Genomic DNA, 19396 nt, shown 5'->3' on the forward strand with positions numbered 1-19396 from the left:
AATAACGTACTTTAATAACTAAGTGTAAGTGATTACATAACAAAACCAACAGTAAAGTAAAGTACAACTGTTCTACAACCAAACTACAACTGAAGTAACAAAAGTATAAAGACAACACAACGTAAGACTACTATCAGACTCGTGGCAACAGTAAAGTAAAGTACAACTATTCTACAACCAAACTACAACTGAAGTAACAAAAGTATAAAGACAACACAGCGTAAGACTACTATCAGACTCGTGGCAACTCCATCCCCAGCTAATCCCGCGCGCATCAATAGAATACCTGCTAGACAAATGCTCACCACCTCTGAATGGATCACCACAATTTTTAAATCATTTAAACGGGGTCAGTACTGATTACACAAAACAAACAGCTGCAATAAAACAATACCACAACAAATTCAATTAACCCAAACTCCATCACATCACCACACACCTGACTACACACGAAAGTGTGTAGTCCTTCCAGAATAATCATCGCAACAAGTATTCCACACCGCCAGTGGGGGACCGCAGCCATTCATTCCCACCTAAGCCCCGCTTATCTCATCCGAGCGATATACCCATATTCATTAATGTGCACATCCCTTCTGTGGCGGGTTCCAAAGAAGGCAAATCAAAGGCGTGAAGCCATTCCCGCAAGTGACTCCACTCAGCCGAGGACGCACCTCGAGAACCACAGACAGACAATCACACTACACTACCAACAATCACAAAATCAGAATCCAATGCCAATACAATATACAACAACAACAAATAATTACCAACACAACCATGTAATCAATATTGAGTAGGAAAACCCTACCTGGAATAGCAATCACCACAGACCGTCTAGCAGCTAATCAGAATTTCTTCTCTATGAATCCTCCTCCTATAACACGTATACATACAATTACTACCAACACTACACAAAACATCCAAAACCCCAAACATCACCCAATTAAGGTTTTAATGAAACTCAATGAAACATAATAAAAACTATACAAGGATCTTACCATCGACATGACGAACTCAACGACGTAAAGAACACGACGATCCGACCACCTTAGCCTTTGGGATTTGGTAGTAACGCGACGAATGATGACAACGTAACTTCTCTTCTCTTTGAAAGGTTTTAGAAAGGGTGAGAAATGATAAAGAAAGTGACGGAAGGATTAATATACTAATCTCGCGTTATTAACAAATCCCGTCAAAAATAACCCGTAAAAGTAACTTACTCGATCGAGTGACCCTTACTCGATCGAGTGCTACACTTACTCGATCGAGTACCTATCAAACAGAACACTGTTTCGTAAAACAACTTACTTACTCGACAGAGTAAGCCCCACTCGATAGAGTGCCCAAAGACAAAGAAAACCGTAGTATTACAGTCTTCCCTCCTTAAAAGGAACTTCGTCCCCGAAGTTCAACCCATACTCAAAACAACCATACTAACTCGATCAAGACACAACAACGCAACTAAGAACTCAAAACAAAATCCCAACCTATAAAACATGAACTCTTAACACCAACTCCACCAACTATGCCTACCTCTACAACATGGCTCACGATATCGTATCAACTACATTATAGTCTCTCTCGACACTAACTCCGTACACTACCAATTACCATCCACAAATGCCGCTAGCTCCATTTCACTAACATATTATCCACTAGAAAATCCAATATCAAGACACTCATAAACATCAAACGGAATGTTAAATTCTACCACCCTTAAAAGGAACTTCGTCCTAGAAGCTTACTCCCACTCATAACATCATCATCCAACTGTCAACACTATCGAACTCATAAACATCATCACCCAACTGTCGACACTATCGAAGTATTCTTCTTTTTTTATCGCCTCCTACTCCTCTTAAGATAAATCTTATGTCCTCGTAACTCACTAATACTATATCTTGAGCTATATCTTCTCATTATCCTCATCACCACCGCATGTCAAAGATAACCGCCGATGACCTCAACACCTATAACCATTCCCATTTCCAAGGCTCTCTTACTTAAACAGTTCTCATACCTCGGTTCATTCGGCACACCACCTAACTTGTACCACAAAATCCTTAGCATAATCAAAACTTCAAATGTTCCCTATTACCGCCGAAACGACATAGTCCTCTATATATGCACTTATCTCCATACTCATAACTCACGATCCACACTTATTACCCACACTCATACTAGATCCTCAAGTTCCTTTCTTTCATTACCGCAAAACTCATCATAACTTAACATGATATTACTTTCAAATACCCTATAGTCACTGTCCCAATAAAAGATTATGAACCACTTGCAACTTCCAGATTAGTACAACACATGTTCCACAAATCACTTACCATTACTATGTCAACCAATGCCTCCTCTAAAAGAAGATCACAAGTACTCCAACAACCTCTCGCATATGTGTCCCATCAACAGAATATTACTTATCATAACAAAAACGGAAACATACCCAACTCCCTTTCATATCATACTCTACCCTCACTCCCAAGCTGAAACTGGTAAGAAACATCAATAAACAAAACAACCGTGTATCTGTACAAACCGAAACTCACAAGAAGCAGCAGAAAACAAAACAACAATCTATATATAACTGGTATGTACTTTTAAAAACTCGTATCGTAATCATCTCGCCTACTCCACCACAACCGGTGACGGCATTGCAACACCGCCACCAACATCCGCTCCGCAGGGCGAAAATACCCGCATCACAACACAAAGTACCATGCTCGGATCACCACTCGAGGCATAACAACCACATCGATAGACATCACAACTTACACAATTCCCATAGACACTAACTCAGGACAACTTCCCGGACAAGAAAACTTACTCAAAACCGCTTTAATAGATCAATCCGCAACATATTACACAGAATATACAGATAAGAATCTCATGAACATCATCCCTACCATTTCACGGAATAAACATGTATCATCAATACACATACAATTATAACTAGCCATGCCAGATCACTCAAACTATCACTTTTGATTATCATTCCATTAGGTTACTGTACCCAACATATATTACAAGACATTTAGATGACAACTTTATAACTATCACACCATAACACTTCTCGTGATGTCAGAACCTCACACAAACATTTATACACATCATAGACCCGTAATTGATACGTGCATTTTATATAGGTATTTTTTACTTCATTTGCACGCATTTCTATGCATATTTAGTAGTGTTTAGCTACAAATGTCCCCCGAATTGTCTACTTTGGTTTCTCTTGTCTTATTTGCAAGAATGAACCAAAGAGAAGCGTAATCATGCCTAAAACATGTCCCTATGCATTCATTTAGGAGATGAGTTGATTCGGAGCCTTAAGACTATTATTTTGAGATGCGCAAAGGAGTAAGACAGCTAGGCGAGCAAAGGAAGAACTTCAAATTACTAGTGCCTAATTTGAAGAGCCATATCTCGAGTTCTACAACATATTTTCTGGTGATTCCAATTGGAGATGAAATCTTGTCCTCTTAGCTTTCCAACGCCACCGGAAACGCTCTATTTTCCCAAGTAACTAAGAAATGGAAGCCGTTTGAAGTTCAGTGCGTGAAGCAAGAATTAGGCGCTGGAAACCACTCGATAGAATAGAATAGTGTACGATCGAGTATTTTAAGTCCTAGATCAAATTGCTTATTTTAGATAGTGTTCGATCGAGTAGTTTTTCTACTCGATCGAGAGGTTTTACTATAATTTACTCGATAGAGGAGTTCTAAACCACTCGATCGAGTACTTTCCTATCCGCCGCAAGGTTTTAATCCGTGTTTAGGTTATCTTTTGTTTATTTTCACTTCCCTATATAAAGAAGTCGTCATTAGGTTAATAGACATCTCTTATCACACCTCATATACTCTTAATCAACGTTTTACTCTTAATCTCTGCTGCTACTTGTTCTCTTGCCGGATTCAAAACTTCTGTAACCTTTCGTCTCTCTTTTATATTAATTCTCTTTTGCTTGTTTCTTCATTATGTTTGTTCTTGCTTCATCTTTCTCTTTTGCTTTATTCATTAATATGTTTAGCTAATTCTCATGCTAAGATTTAGTGGATTCACTGAGTTAATGTTAGTTGCTAATCAGGTTTGCAGATCTGTTGCTAAAATCATGTCTTTGTTGTTAATCACTACAATTAACTGTAATTAGCTGCTTGAGTCGACACATTTAGCTAATTGAATTGATAAGCCTTGGCCTAGACCAGAAGGTTGGAATGGGTAAGACCTGCAGTGAACATTAGGATGCTTTAGTGAGGGCGGAAGCTAAGCTAATAGTGTTTTAGGGTGAATTGAGACCGGAAGGAGATATTCGTTGCCCCTTAGACCGATACAAGCGACCGATTTGAGACCTTAGCTGCAATTATCTGACATTCATTGATGACCCGACAATCCTAGTTCTCTTTCTTTATTGTTAATCCCACTATTTTTATCGCTCAATTTCTCTTGCCACCTCTCTTAGTTTAGAAATCATACTCAAACCCCCGTTACTCTTACACTAATTTAAAATAGATAAATCTCATTTTTGCCTCCCTGTGGAGATCGACCCTACTTACCGCTAGCTTCTGTTAGTGTATCTAGGTTTTATTTTTGGTACTTGACGACGGTAACAAATTTTGGCGCCGTTGCCGGGGAGCTGAAAAACTCGAGAGTCAGCTCCTTGACGGTCAAGGCACTCATGGTGACTAGTCCAGACATCCCCGTACCCCTCAAAATCTCAATAACAGGCTCCTAAATACCAAGCCTATCATGTGACTGACGGCACAAAAACTTAGTAGACAGAAAATCACATCTAGCTAAATCAAAGAACCGAGTGCGATGAATAACATTAACAAAGATTACCTAGGGATAGTCGGGGTGCGAGTCGAGTGAATCATCCACTCGGATGGTGACACGACCAGCAGAGCGGCCAACAGAAGGTGTAGCTCGTCCGCGACCCCGACCTCTAGTACCTGAAGAAGAAGGCCGTCCTCTGACGGAACGAGGTACTAAGGCCGCCCGGTAAGAAGCTGTGACAGCTGGTCACCACGCAGCAGGGGTGGTCACCGTACCAGAGGTGCTAGCTGTGGCTGCAACAATAGAAGTAGCAGAGATGGAAACAGAAGCAGAGCTAGCAGCAGTGCTAGCTAAAACTGAGGTCGACACAGAGGTAGAAACAGTACCATCCGCGATAGAGGCGGAACTAACAGTAGCGGCAGAAGCAGTACCAGTAGGAACAACATATAAAACAGGGGTAGTAGCAGTGGTACTAACTGTCGTGGTGACGGTGGTGGCAGCAGGGACCACCGTCTAAGTCGAGGACGGAACTACAGTCGAACTAGTGGAAGGCAGTGAACTAATTTCCATCCTAATCAAGTAAGTAATGGGAAACAATAAGCAATTAAACTAATTAACACGAAATCCCCAAATGAATCGGAATTTTCGATTTCAACCATAAACCATAAACCCTAAACCCTAATTTCTCTATAATTACGAAATAAAGCAATTAATTAACAGAAAGGTAAAGGGTAGACTTACTTGATGACGAAACCCATAAGAAGAAGCAAAATAATCGACAAAAATAGAGGCAATTGACGGATTTTCGAATGAAAAACCCGAAAACCCTAATTCCTTTAATTGACCGCGAAATAGACAAAATCTAAGGGGAAATTAGGGGGCAAATGTCGAATTAAGCACAAGGAGTAGAATGTGGGTGTTGGATTTGGTAGAGGGCAAGAATAATGGAGGTTTTTGGGGTTTTATAACGCGAAAGGGATGAACAATTGAAATAAGAAATTGAAAGAATGAAAAATAAGAAGTTTAAGAGTTACTTCCTGCGTGTGAAATTCAATTTCACTCGATCGAGTCGAGAAGTCTGACCTGCATTTCACTCGATCGAGTATAATTCCACTCGATCGAGAACTTCCTATTTTTTCCGTTTCGATCGAGTCCCTGTAAACCTCTCGATCGATCCTTTTCCTGTGCATTCCACTCGATCGAGTACAAAAGGTACTCGATCGAGTTCTTTTCTTCGTGTAATTCATCCCAATGCATCATTATCTCCCCAAACCTGCATAAAAATACTCGCAAACATATCCCGAACATACCAAATCGCAAAATAACAGTCTATAGTCTTTCTAGCTACGCTAAAACAGTCTAAAATCTAGCAGTCCTACAAATGCAAATAAAGAAGTTCGACGGAAGTTTAAATTTTTTTACAATTTGTTACAACGGGGCATTCCCCGCTCAATTCCCAAAACATTGCAGTAGCCCAAAGGAGGGCTTCTGACTGGAGGAGGTCCCTTCAGCGTCCTTGACCGTCCTCTTTGATCTCCACGAGCTTGAATTTGAACCAGTAGGGGGAGAATAGTTAACGTCCACATATGCACGAACTTTCTTCGTCCCTTTGTCTTTCCCATCAGCTTTGACGTTAGCATCTCCATTTTGATTGATATTAATCACACTTTGACCGTTGACAACTCCAGCATTTATTTCATCTGTACCAACAGCAAGGAAAACAGAAGAATGTTCCTCCTTTTCGCTCTCAGTCTGAGGCGGAGGGGTTACAATAGCAGCACAAAATTTTACAGTCTCATCTGGAGTGTCTATATGTGAGTCAGTAGAGGAGCGGGCATTGCAAGGTTGAGCTTGCATGGGAGCCCTACGAGATTTAGACTGATGGAAAATCAATTCTTCATCTCCTACCTGAAACGCGAGTGTCTTACCCCCGACATCGATCACTGCGCGAGCAGTGAATAAAAATGGCCTCCCTAAAATAATAGGGATGTGAGTGTCCTCGGGTATGTCAAGCACTACGAAGTCAACGGGAATAAAGAATCTCCCGATTTTGACAGGTATGTCCTCTATTACTCCTAACGACCGTGATATACAACGATCGGCCATCTGTACGGTCATGTTTGTGCAATTAAATTTGGTCAAACCAAGTCTCTTAGCGAGAGACAAAGGTAAGACGCTCACGCTAGCACCGAGATCGCATAGCGCGTTATCAATCAAATGGTACCTATGTGACATGGAATCGAGAAACTACCCAGGTCTGACTGTTTAGGAGGTAGCTTATTTTGAACTAGGGCAATCTCTACCTCGGTTAAAGCTACCGTCTCATGATCGTTTATGTGCCTCTTACATGACAAAATTTCTTTCATAAACTTTAAGTAGGAGGGTACCTGTGTCAGCAACTCGGCGAATGGAACAGTAACCTGTAGGCTTTTCAGGAGCTCGGCAAATTTACCGAACTGTTGATTGGCTTTAGTGCTCTGTAATCGCCTTAGGAAGGGCACCGTAATAAAAATCTCGAGCCCTTTGTTTCTCTCTTCCAACGTCTTAGCAAGTTCAGGCTCTTTTTCACTCGATCGAGTCTTTTTACCTTTCGATCGAGTCTTTCCAGGTGATGTTTCACTCGATCGAGCATTTCCTGACTCTCGATCGAGTTCCTCATTATGCACAGTGTTCGATCGAGGTAAGTTTCCACTCGATGGAACAAATTCTTCAATATTTTGACTCGATCGAGTGGTTTTCACCTTTCGATCGGTCCCCTGAATATCCAATTCACTCGATCGAGCAACATTTCCACTCGATCGAGTGCTTTCTTCAACAATTCTACTCGATCGACCACCAGAAATCAGTCGATCGAGTATATTCTTCGTGGTAGAAATTCTACTGTTCATCATCATTAACGGCCTTCCTCGGGTCTGAAATGTCCCTGTCAGTAGAAAATTTTGGTCGGTCATAAGAACGACCACTTCGCAAATTAATCAAGTTTACCGTCTCATGTGGATTCTTCTCAGATTGGGACGGCAATTGACCCTGTTTCCTCGTGGACTGGTTCGCGGCTAACTGAGCAACTTGGGTTTCAAGTGACTTGATTGAAGCTTCTTTTTGTTAGTCACTCATCTGCCATTGCTTTGTCAACGACTGAAGCATTACTTTAACTCAGCTAGCTCACTTACCCCACTTGAAGTTGATGCTCCTTGGTTCGGTGGAGGAAAAGAAGGAGGCTTTTGGACGCCTTGTTGAGCCTTGTGAGGAGGGACATAAGGTTGCTGCTGCTGCGGTGGAGGAGTGGGATTGAGAACATTTTGACTTGTCCACCTCAAATTGGGATGGACTGCCCCTTGATTATTGTAATAGGAACCTCCTCCTTGCCTATATTGCTGAAAGGCAAGGACTTGTTCCTTCTCAGTCAGACAGTCAATAGCAGTATGACCGTCATTGCTTCCACACCTCTCACAAGTGACATTTTACTGTCTAGTCAACAAATGAACCGTCTGTTTATCTCCAGCAGATTGCAGCTCCAATCTATCAAACCGAGCATTCATGGCTTCCAGCTGAGCCACGACTGCCTTATCAACCGAATGGACCGTTCGAATACCATCCCGTGGGTTCCCATATTCAGCATAATGGGTCTCCATCTCCTCAATAATGCCCCATCCCTTATCATCATCATCATCAATGTTCTTTTGAAATCTCCCATTGGATAAGGCGTTAAGTATAGCTCTGTGGTCATCATACAGCCCATTGTAGAATTGGTTGCACAAGAACCACTAATCAAAACCATGGTGAGGAAGAGACGTCACCAACTTCTTGAACCGGCACCAAGCTTCATAGAAAGTCTCATCAGGTGCCTGCTTGAAACTAGTAATCTTACCCCTCAGCTGATTAGTGCGTTGTGGAGGGAAGTATCTCTTACAGAAGGCAAGTGCGAGAGTTTCCCAGTTGGTGATACCAGCAGCAGTCCGGTCAAGATCAGTTAGCCACTCACGAGCTGAGTCAGTCAGAGAAAAAGGAAAAAGCACTTCCTTTATCTTGTCTTGAGTTACTCCCTTAGTGGCGGGAATAGTGGAGCAATAGTCAGTAAAGACTTTCATATGCTTTCGCGGATCTTCACCCGCCACACCTCGGTACAGATTCCTTTACACCAGATTTATATAAGACGGACGGATATCGAAAGTGTTACCGTCCTCAGTTGTGAGATTAAAACCTTTAGGAATCGAGGATGCTTTGGGCTCCGAGTGACTTGCAATGTTAGGCATCTTTACTGGCTTGTTGGCAGAAATGAGATTGTCTTCTTCAAAAGACTGGTCTTCTGCAAATAAGAAGTGTTGTAGCTGGGGCTCGAAAGTACTCAAGTCTTCCTTTCGAATTTCTCTTTGCAGACGGAGTCTATGCCGAAATAGTCTTTCTGGTTCAGGATTAGCTGGAACTAATTCTGATCTGTTTGACCTGGGCATACACAACACTGAAAGAGATAAATGAGAACTATCTCAAGGAATAAAAATTCCCTGAGACGGAAAGAAATAAACGAAAACAAAAACAGATAGGGCTATTGCCTCCCCGACAACGGCGCCAAAATTTGATACTATCGTTTTGTACCAAAAATAAACCTAATTAAAACTAACAAAGAAGCTAGTGATAAGAAGGGTCGATCTCCACAGGGAAGCAAGATATCTATTAAAGGTCCGTCTATTTGGTCACAAATGGGGAGTTTGAATTTTGGTTTCTAAACTAATAAAAGGTTAAAGGAAATAGCAGTAAAGAGAGAGCAATGAAAGGTAGAAAATATGAATAAGATGCTCAAATAAGAGAAAGCATGCCAGGACTTCGGTTCACTATGGTAGTCTATCGACTCAGATGCAAATAGCCTAGACAATCTACTGTGAGACGGACACAGGAAAGGTCCTTCCGGTCCACTTTCTATCCTAGATTTCTACTAACGTAACTTCCGTCCTCGTCAGGGTAGTCTACTATTCATAGCAGGTCTATTTAATCCAATCTTCCGATCCAGGAATAAATTTAACCAGATTAAAGGTAACTTAGAAGCGTGCACTCAACTAAGTCGGTATTACAATTAAATTGCCATGGGTACAGATTCTCACAAATAAATCATCTAGTCTATTCGCTACATCGTCACAATCCTACCATAGATTCCTTATCCCGACATAAGAGAATTTAGCTACTCATAATACTAATGGTGTCAACAATAATAATAATGAATATACTAATTAGAGGCATGATGCAATAATAATTAAGCATAAACAGTATTAGGGCAGAAATAATTAAGAGAGAAAAACAAGGATTAAAGCAAGAAACAGTGAGATTAAGTTTAATAAGAGAAGAAAGATTGCAATCTCAAGCAATCTGGCGTAAAGAACAATCCAATAGTAAGCAAGAGATTAAGGAGAGGGTTCAACAGTAGAGAGTATGAAAGAGAGATTAGAGAGTTCTTAGATGAATGAAGCGTACTTAATAACCTAATTAATGAAAGCTTAAATAGGCAAAATAAAGTCTTTAACGAAATAAGTCCAACACGGGTTAATTAAGCCCGTGTAATACCAAAACCTCTCGATCGAGTGATATAAAACCACTCGATCAAGGTCTTTATCAGCTAATCCTCTCGATCGAGTAAAAATCCTTCTCGATCGAGGAAACCCAAAATCCAGCATTTCGATCGAGTAAAGTAAAGTACTCGATTGACCTCTTCTATCCACAAAACCACTCGATCGAATCAAAAGACCTCTCGATCGAGTGTTCTTCCTCAAGGTCAGCTTCTAATTCGTCTTTGACTGCTTTGTTGACCACCCATTCACGCACTTCAAGGCATAATTCTCACTCTAACATTCTCGTCTCCTCAATATGCATGCTAAATAGGACGAAAAGAGTACGGTTTCACCACTTTCAGGTTCATTTCTGCAAAACAGACAAAACAAACCAAAGTAGCCAATTCGGGGCATATTGCAATACATAACGCTATAAAAATGCATAGAAATACGTGCAAAATAAAACTAAAAAGGCTATATAAAATGCACGTATCAGTAATTACATTCAACTAGTCAATCCTGATCACATAAGTTACCACTTGATAAAGGTTACCTCTCGTCCGAGCTTAACTCGTATGCCCTCATATTATATTCTCCCATTTTCAAACACATCCCCCCTGCCAAATATAAGCATACAACTAATACTCGACTACTAGCAACCGCCTCCTAAGACCACGTCTTATACTTCCTCACAACCGTACACATCAATCCGGCCTCTACAAAATCAACCTCTTTAGAATTGCTATCTTTCTAACCTACCATCACCCTTAACCACTAGTGACAACACCACAATGCCACTATTGCTCGTATAACAAATCTCTTACACTCACCTCTAAATATAACAGTTCATTTCCTATCTTCTATTAGCATTACAAATAACGAAATCAAATCCACCAACAAAATTTACCTCAACATTCTTCTCAATACTATCCTTAATTGTATCGTCATCTAACTCTCCACCAAAATCTCATATCGTGCACATACTCAACTAACTTCTTACTCCCTTAATTGTTGGAGTATGTGTCCTCAACAATAGTGCGATCACATGATTTAATATCATAATTAAATCTCATAATAAGAATACGAAAGGGATGATAAATTAAATAGTCAACTGATCAACATTAATCGGTAACAGTTGGTTTGCTAGAGTTTGACGTTACTGTCGTGTTGACGGTGATGATCAGTTGATCCCTTAAGGTCACACCTAAAGGATGATGCCCTTATCAGTAAAGTTAATTAGTTGTATATTGATACAAGTTAATTAATTCCTTAAAATTGAACAATTTATACTCATGAGAGGAAATATGTATCTTATTGTAATGTGATTAAATAAGATTCGATTTAGTAGATTAATATATTAATTCACTAAATTATGTTGAGATTTTATAAATATTTCGAGGTAGAGGTAATTAGTTATTTACATTTACAAGAGGTTGTAAATTTAACTAACTAGCCATTATGGGACCCATTATATGTTGATATAATGGTAAAATATTACTCAATAGGTTGAGTGAATATATGTTTATTAATTTGTCACATAATTGTTATATGATCAAATTAATATTTAATTATGTAAGATAATTAAACATAAGACTTATAAACATTTGTAGGACAAATATTATAAGACAAAATTGCACCCATATAGGCATATGTGTGTCGTCAAAGTGTGATGATGGTAGTGTTTTTGCTTTTGTCATTTAGTTGTTGGAAAGATGCTCCAACAACTTATGACAATACTCTATACACTAAGCCTACTACCTATACTATTTTGCATGTGATTTTTGAGAAGAGAAAAAGGCTCTAATAAGAGCATATGGCCGGAATCATTGAAGGGTGTGGAACACTTTGTTGTTCACAATTTTTCCTCTTACTTACTCTCTCAAAAATGCTCATCTTTATTACATGCAAAACGTCTCTCATGGTTGTTTTTCCTTTTCTAAAACTTGAGAAGTTTTGATCCAAATTGTTCATCAATATTACTAATATTATTAATGTAATATATGAGTATTAGTAGTCAATTTTAAGGTAGACTATTAAATAAATATCTAGCAAATATTATTTAGTAGTGATAAGGGATAATCTTGGGTGCAATCAAAAGGAGAGCTCCTAATATGGAGTCTTGGAGGATCATCCTAATACTCATCATAACTCAATAAAAAGTGAAGGTAGACCTTACTTGTGCCGATAAATCCGAAAATAACAATGTAAGAATCATTGTTTTCTCATTTTATTACTTAATTAGTTATGCATGCACTAGATCTAAAGAACTCATATTAAAATGTTAATTAGTTCAATATTAGAAGAGTTTAATAATAGGTATATGAACCTAACAAGTGGTATCAGAGCATAGGATGTTGCATGCATAATTGGTTTAGTTTTTCCGAGTTAAATATAACTTAATTAAAACTAGAAATTAGTGATTTATAAGAGTAAGTCACGAAATCATGATGCATGTTATATATTATGGTCTTAAAATTTTTTTAGGTCATTAAAATGATTTATGGTAATTTATTGATCATTTTAATGATTTTTAGTGATTTTATTACATTTTTATGACTAAAATGGAAATTAAAATGCTAAAAATAATTAAACTAAGTTTCTGACCTTGAAACTTTTATATGACCTCACATGAATATTTTATTTAATGTATGTAAATTTTAGTATTAATGTGATTAATATTGCACGATTTATGATTTTTATGAGATAAAAATGGATTAAAAGGAGGTAAAATGGTTTAAAATAGTTAAATTTCGAACCAACACATAATATTTTAATATGTTATCAAATGCATGATTTACACACTGTATGTAAATTTTGAGATAAAATGATTTCATTTTGCATGATTTATGAATTTTTAGTGTAAACATGGCATAAATAGTGACTATTTTAGCATAAAAAGGCTAAAACGAATTGCATGGCATGAGAAAATTATTTTAGGTTGAATAAATATCCCACTTATCATATCTAAAGTTTTAAAATTTAATGGATTAATTTTTGTAAACTTTAGATGTTTTATGAGATAAAACCGATAAATTGCAACTATATTTTCTCGAAATAAATTCGAAAATTTTAACCATATTTTCTGACATTATGAGTATCATGGAATTATTCCAGAATGTTCAAAAATTTAAAATTCAAATTTTAAAATTATTATAATTTAATTTGGATTTATTTCATAAATGTTATGATTTTAAGGTAAAAAATGAGCATAAAATTAAATCAAGTTGAATTATTGTCAAAAATTGAGTGATGACTAAAGTTTGAGTCCTAAGCATGTGAGGATGATTAACTTGGACTAAAATTAGATTTTAGTATTATTTATCGATTTTAATAAGTTAAAATTGTGTATTTCCATAAAACCGGGTTATATAAACGATATAAGTTAAATAGGGTGATTTGGCACATAATTTTGCATGATAGATACATATTATAATGCTGCATAGTGCAATTGTTGAATGTCTTTTTATTTATATAATTTTGAATTATGTAATTTTATCTTAGTATGACCTTAGTTTTAATCGATTTTACCCGTAATAATGAAAGGGAATATTGATTCTGTTGTAATTTAATGTGATATCGTATCACTTTTGTTTTTACTTGTTTCTCATATTACAATGTATAATAGGAATAGCTTTGTATTTTTATTATTATTTGTAATTATGGAGCTTCTTCAAGACGGTGCCATTTCGGGAAGACGTTCCGACAAAGAGGGTGTTCTTGGAAGGGCGTGCCACTTGAAGATTCAAGTGACCAAAGGAGTTGGTTTCCGAATATGTAATAGATTATTTGATTTTCTATTTTAGGAAGGCCATACTAGGAATTCATTATTATTGCTTTGCATTTATTTTAATATGTTGCATGCATTGCCAAATCGCCATAACAACACATGCATATCGAGTCATCGACCGTGTCAATTATAATTATCGTAGTTCACCGCTTTAGTTCACTTAAAACGTGATAGATAATAAATTGATCTGACAAGACCTCTCACTATATAATAATTGAGAATTAGCCTTACCAAATAGTAGAAACCATGAGTCCCAATTTCATGAGGAAGTAGGCTCGGCTCACCGGGGTGCTAAACTTGTTACGTTGGGTAAGTGGGTAATAAAATGTTGTTACATCGAAATTTGAATTGAGCTCAACGGAAATATTCGTGACCCTAGTCGCATGTGTTCCGGGCTAAAGATAAATATTAAAGTAATTTTTATCGACCGAGAGTTCTAGAAGTAAACTCGATTAAGAGGTTAATCCACCGAGTTATATTAATAAGGGATGAATCGGCTCACCGTGCCCGAGTTAATATGAATTTGGATCTCGGAATCATTTATGATAGTTGGGTAGAGGTCACTATATAAATGCTTAAAACTTGTTTAAAATGTTTACAAGTATTGTCAAAACGATAGATGTTCATTAATTCCTTCACTTCTTATTTTGTAGTCAAAATCGTTTTCTCAATTGCAATGGCAACTCCAATCACATCTGCAACCACTAGTTCCAACACGCTCACCAATGTTTCAGGGCTCCGATCCTTCATGGATCGTTGTAAGTTGGAAAAGAATGGGTCCAATTTCGCCGATTGGGACGCGCAACTAGTTAATCCACTAAGTTATATTGATAAGGGATGAATCGGCTCACCGTGCCCGAATTGATATGAATTTGGATCTCGGGATCATTATAATAGTTGGGTAGAGGTCACTATATAAATGCTTAAAACTTGTTTAAAACGTTTACAAGTATTATTTAAACGATAAATGTTAATTAATTTCCTTTCCTCTCCGTTTTTATAATCATTTATTTGCAATGGATTCATCTAATAATCCTACACCGATCACCATTAATTCATGGCTCCAATTATTCAATGAAAAATGCTCCTTGTATGTGTTGGGGTTGGTGTCCTTAACAGTTAGTGCAAGGACTTATAAACCTCTAAAAGGATCAAAGGGCATACTTTTGGTATTATTATCAGTTGATCCACGTTTATCAATAACGGTTGGCTTGCTAGATAAGTTTGACGTTATTGTCATACAGATGGCGGTGATCAACTGGTCCCTAAAAGTCACACCTATAGGATACGTTTGAGAGATGTAACGGTATGAAAATACAGTCATGTAGATGCCAATTTGACTAACCAGTTAGTCCAAGTTATTTGACTAGTAATTAGTCAAAATGTGATGTTGAGATATTATATTTAATACGGATTAAATATTATGAGCTAAGGCGAATTAACCAGTTAATTCGTAAAATTAAATATAAGCGTTTTATATTTAATTAAATGTATATTGAATATTAATTATACAATATTGTCTTTGTCGGACATGTATTAATACTTCAACTAACCCGTGTTATTAGTTGATGTTTTAATAACCGATAACCGATGACGATTTATAATAAACCGCGTCATATACATTTAGCAATTTTCGAGCCAGTCCACAAGGTAAAAATTAAGAGGAAGTAGAAGCCCACTTCCCCATGCATACCGTCGGTCCAGCCGAACCAAACAAAAGGAGAGACTCCCTCTCCTTTTGACCTAGACATTTCATTTTACACTGAAATTAGGGTTTTGGAGATCAAGCTTTCTCTGAAACCGAGATCTCACATCTCGAGAAAAACTCACAACAAGTTCTCCCAATATTGCAAGGCAATCGGAGAACACGTTCTAGCACAAGGGCATATCTCGGACAAATCTTGGGTGCAACAATTAGGAGGGAATCTCGTTTGATTTCTGCTCTTTACGCCGTGCATCAAAGGACCCGAGGTTGATTTCTATCCTTATCGTTTCTATATTGTATTTATGTTTTATGACGATATTCGCATGTTAAATTTACGTTATAGTCCTAAATTTAAAGGGTATTATACGGATATTTACCCACAAGTGGTATCAGAGCGAGGCCACGTAAATTTTTCATGTGTTTTTCATAAAACGGTTTTGAAACGATGAATTTGTGCATTGAAAACCGTGCGGCTCTTTACACGGCTGATTTTGTTTTCAATTCATTTTTTTTTTTTTTGCATCTTGTTATTTTATACAGATATTATAGCAATATGTTAAGGAATTGTCAATTATGAAATTGATTTTATGCGTTTTTGATCAAAATTGTTTTGGTTTTGTATCGTAAAACCTGTTTTCACGAGGGTTTTGAATTTTTCAGCGATGTTTGCATTCGATCGAGCGTATTTCTACTCGATCGAGTGCTATTTCTGTCTTGTTTTTGCTCGATCGAGTCCCTGTTGTACTCGATCGACCCCTTTCAAAACCCTACTGCTCGATCGAGTTGTCCTCGTACTCGATCGAGTAGATTTGCTGATAAAGGTACTCGATCGACCACCAGTTTAGTCGATCGAGCACTTTATGTTTGGCAACCCTCTCGATCGACTTGCAGTTCAGTCGATCGAGCCCTTTTCGTTCTTCGATCGAGCACCTGTGTCCCTGGATCAAGGGATTTCTGTTTTGACAGCTTTGAAAATTTATTCCTTTTGCTTTAAATTTTCTTTTGGCTACAAAATGTACATTATACGGATATTGTACACTTGCTATGATTGTGAAACGGTTCACACACGTACCATTAAGTTATTTTAAAGTGTATTTAAAGTAACGGATTATAATGGATTAAAATTAAATGATAGAAGCAGTTTTATCACATGAATTTTAATCATTAAAAGGTGGTTTGGATAAATTTCACATAATTACGGAATTATGTCACGAATGAATTTGTTTTTAGTTGATGCATTTTTAGTTATCGTTAATTTTGAATCCTTATGAATGCCTTTTATTACGTATTTATTTATTTTTGCAAACGGTTGTAACTTAGTGTGGCCTTAGTAGAACGTGTTACCGTAATGATGGAACACGGTCTTGGTTGTATTTTGAGATCTCGTATCTCCGTTTTGGATTTTTCACTTGTAATTACAGTTTTTAATTAGAATGTAAATAGGTTTATATTTGTAATTTTAAATTGTAATTTTGAGAAGATCAAAGATGGAGACCGGATGCTCACTCCCGCTACTTGGATCAAGATGGAACATCAAGACAAGCTTCTCGGGTCCAACGGTGGATTCCAAAGTTGTTTTATGTTTTGTTTTACTAGGATAGGCCACACTAGGATTTTTTATTTACGTATTGCATTCTTTTATTTATTTTTCGCAACGATAATATGCATCATATTCCGCCTAAAAACCAAACCACCTATTTATTGCATGAAAACTGACACATATAGAGGTCACGAGTTAGTTTTCATTGACATTCTCATGTCACACGTTTTAAAGCCATCATCTGAATTAATTCATTCACGACAGACGCTAGTTATTCGTTCACTTAAAATGAATTAAAACTTAGTTGATGGGATCTTCCTCGTATAAACAAAAATTGAGAACGGTCTTTATAGGTCAAACTCCAATGAGTCCCTTCTTCGTCGGTAGGCATAATATGACCCCTTCTACGTCGGGTAAGTTGGAACCGATTGACCTATTTTATCTCAACACTATGGTCACTCGTACGATCCTGTGACTATGGTGGACTATAGATAGGATTTACGGAAATCTATCGACCAAGAGTTCTTCCGGAAGAATTAGCTAAACAGTTGGCTTATCAATTTACAGAAATTGAGTCTTGGGATCACTTGTATCATTCTTGAGGGAGATCAATTCTGCAAGTGCGAGAGTCTACATGTTTAAAATGAATTTTAAAATAGACTTAAATCACCTCGATGAGTTGCTTATTTCGTTTTGTTTTTCTTTCTTTTTCAGTGTAGATCACGTATTTTTAAAGCGCAAATAACAAATGGTGGTTCTCTACCGATAACCCAATGCCAAGTGCCACATTGGACCGTGAGTCCGGCCGGATCTTCATGAATCGGATGAATCGGTCTACTCGATCGAAGAATGATGGATCAAACTTCGCGGATCGGGAGGCGGCATTACGGAATGCTGCCGCTGCGACGGAAGCTCAAATATCTCTTGGAGCCCATCCCGGCAAACCCAGGTCCCACGGCTAGAGCTGCTGAAATCACCAAGTTTAATGATTTCTGTATGGAAGCGGGTGCGATTAAAAACGTACTCATTTTTGCAATGGAACCCAATTTGCAGAAACGCTTCATAGCCCATGGTGCAAACAAGATTTTCACCACGCTCACCAAGGAATTCTCGAAAGCACCGAGAATCGTGACCTATGAGCATACCACTCGCTTCTTTGATGCGAGACTCCAGAAGGGCCAACCGGTTAGCCCACACATTCTCAGCATGATTGAGAATGTCGAGAAACTGGAGACCTTTAACTGTAACATCAGCGAGAACATTGTTATCGACCGCATACTTCACTCACTCCACGATGGTTATTCGCAATTTAGAGTGAATTACTATATGAATGATTTGAAGAAAACTCCGCATGAACTACACTCCCTCCTCGTACAGACCGAGAAGGACATGAAGTTCAGTGGGAGCATGAAACAGGATGTTCTCGTTGTGTCAAATAAAGGGAAGGGTAAGGGCAAAGCTCAGGCAAACCTAGCAGTAGGTAAGGCGAAGTTCAAGAAGTCGGGTTCAGGTAAGAGTGGTCCTGGTGAGTCGAGTAACTCATCAGGCGCGACAAAGAGCAAGAATGAAAACATGGAATGCCATCATTGCCACATGACTGGGCATTGGAGACGCACATGTCCTGTTTATCATGAGGACTTAAAAGCAGGTCGTGTTAAACCTGTTGGTATGTCTTCTTCTTCTACTTTTATTCATATGATTGAGATTAACCACGCAAGTTACGGAACTTGGGTACTTGATACTGGTTGTGGTTCTCATCTGTGTAATCATGTGCAGGGGCTCCGAAACATCGAACCCCTCGTAAAGGGTGAGGTGGACCTGCGTGTTGGGAATGGAGCAAGAGTAGCTGCCATCTCAAAGGGGACATATGTGATCCAGCTTCCCAGCGGATTTGAGTTGTCATTATATGACTGCTATTATGTACCTAGTCTTTCGAAAAACATTATTTCAGTTTCTGCACTTGATAAACTTGGTTTTTCATTTGTAATAGAAAATAATACTTGCATTTTCTCATTACACGATATGATTTACGGCAAGGCAGTCTCCAT

General features: G+C 38.0%; 1 non-coding gene across 1 annotated transcript; it reads left to right on the plus strand.

Annotated features, from left to right (window-relative positions):
• Positions 1-8550: 8550 nt before the first annotated feature.
• On the plus strand, positions 8551-8656 carry LOC141638609 (small nucleolar RNA R71). Its single transcript, XR_012542154.1, has one exon. It is a non-coding gene; the product is annotated as a small nucleolar RNA R71 (small nucleolar RNA).
• Positions 8657-19396: the final 10740 nt, after the last annotated feature.

Source organism: Silene latifolia, unplaced genomic scaffold (genome assembly GCF_048544455.1).
Source record: "Silene latifolia isolate original U9 population unplaced genomic scaffold, ASM4854445v1 scaffold_20.1, whole genome shotgun sequence".
NCBI classification, from domain to species: Eukaryota; Viridiplantae; Streptophyta; class Magnoliopsida; order Caryophyllales; family Caryophyllaceae; genus Silene; species Silene latifolia.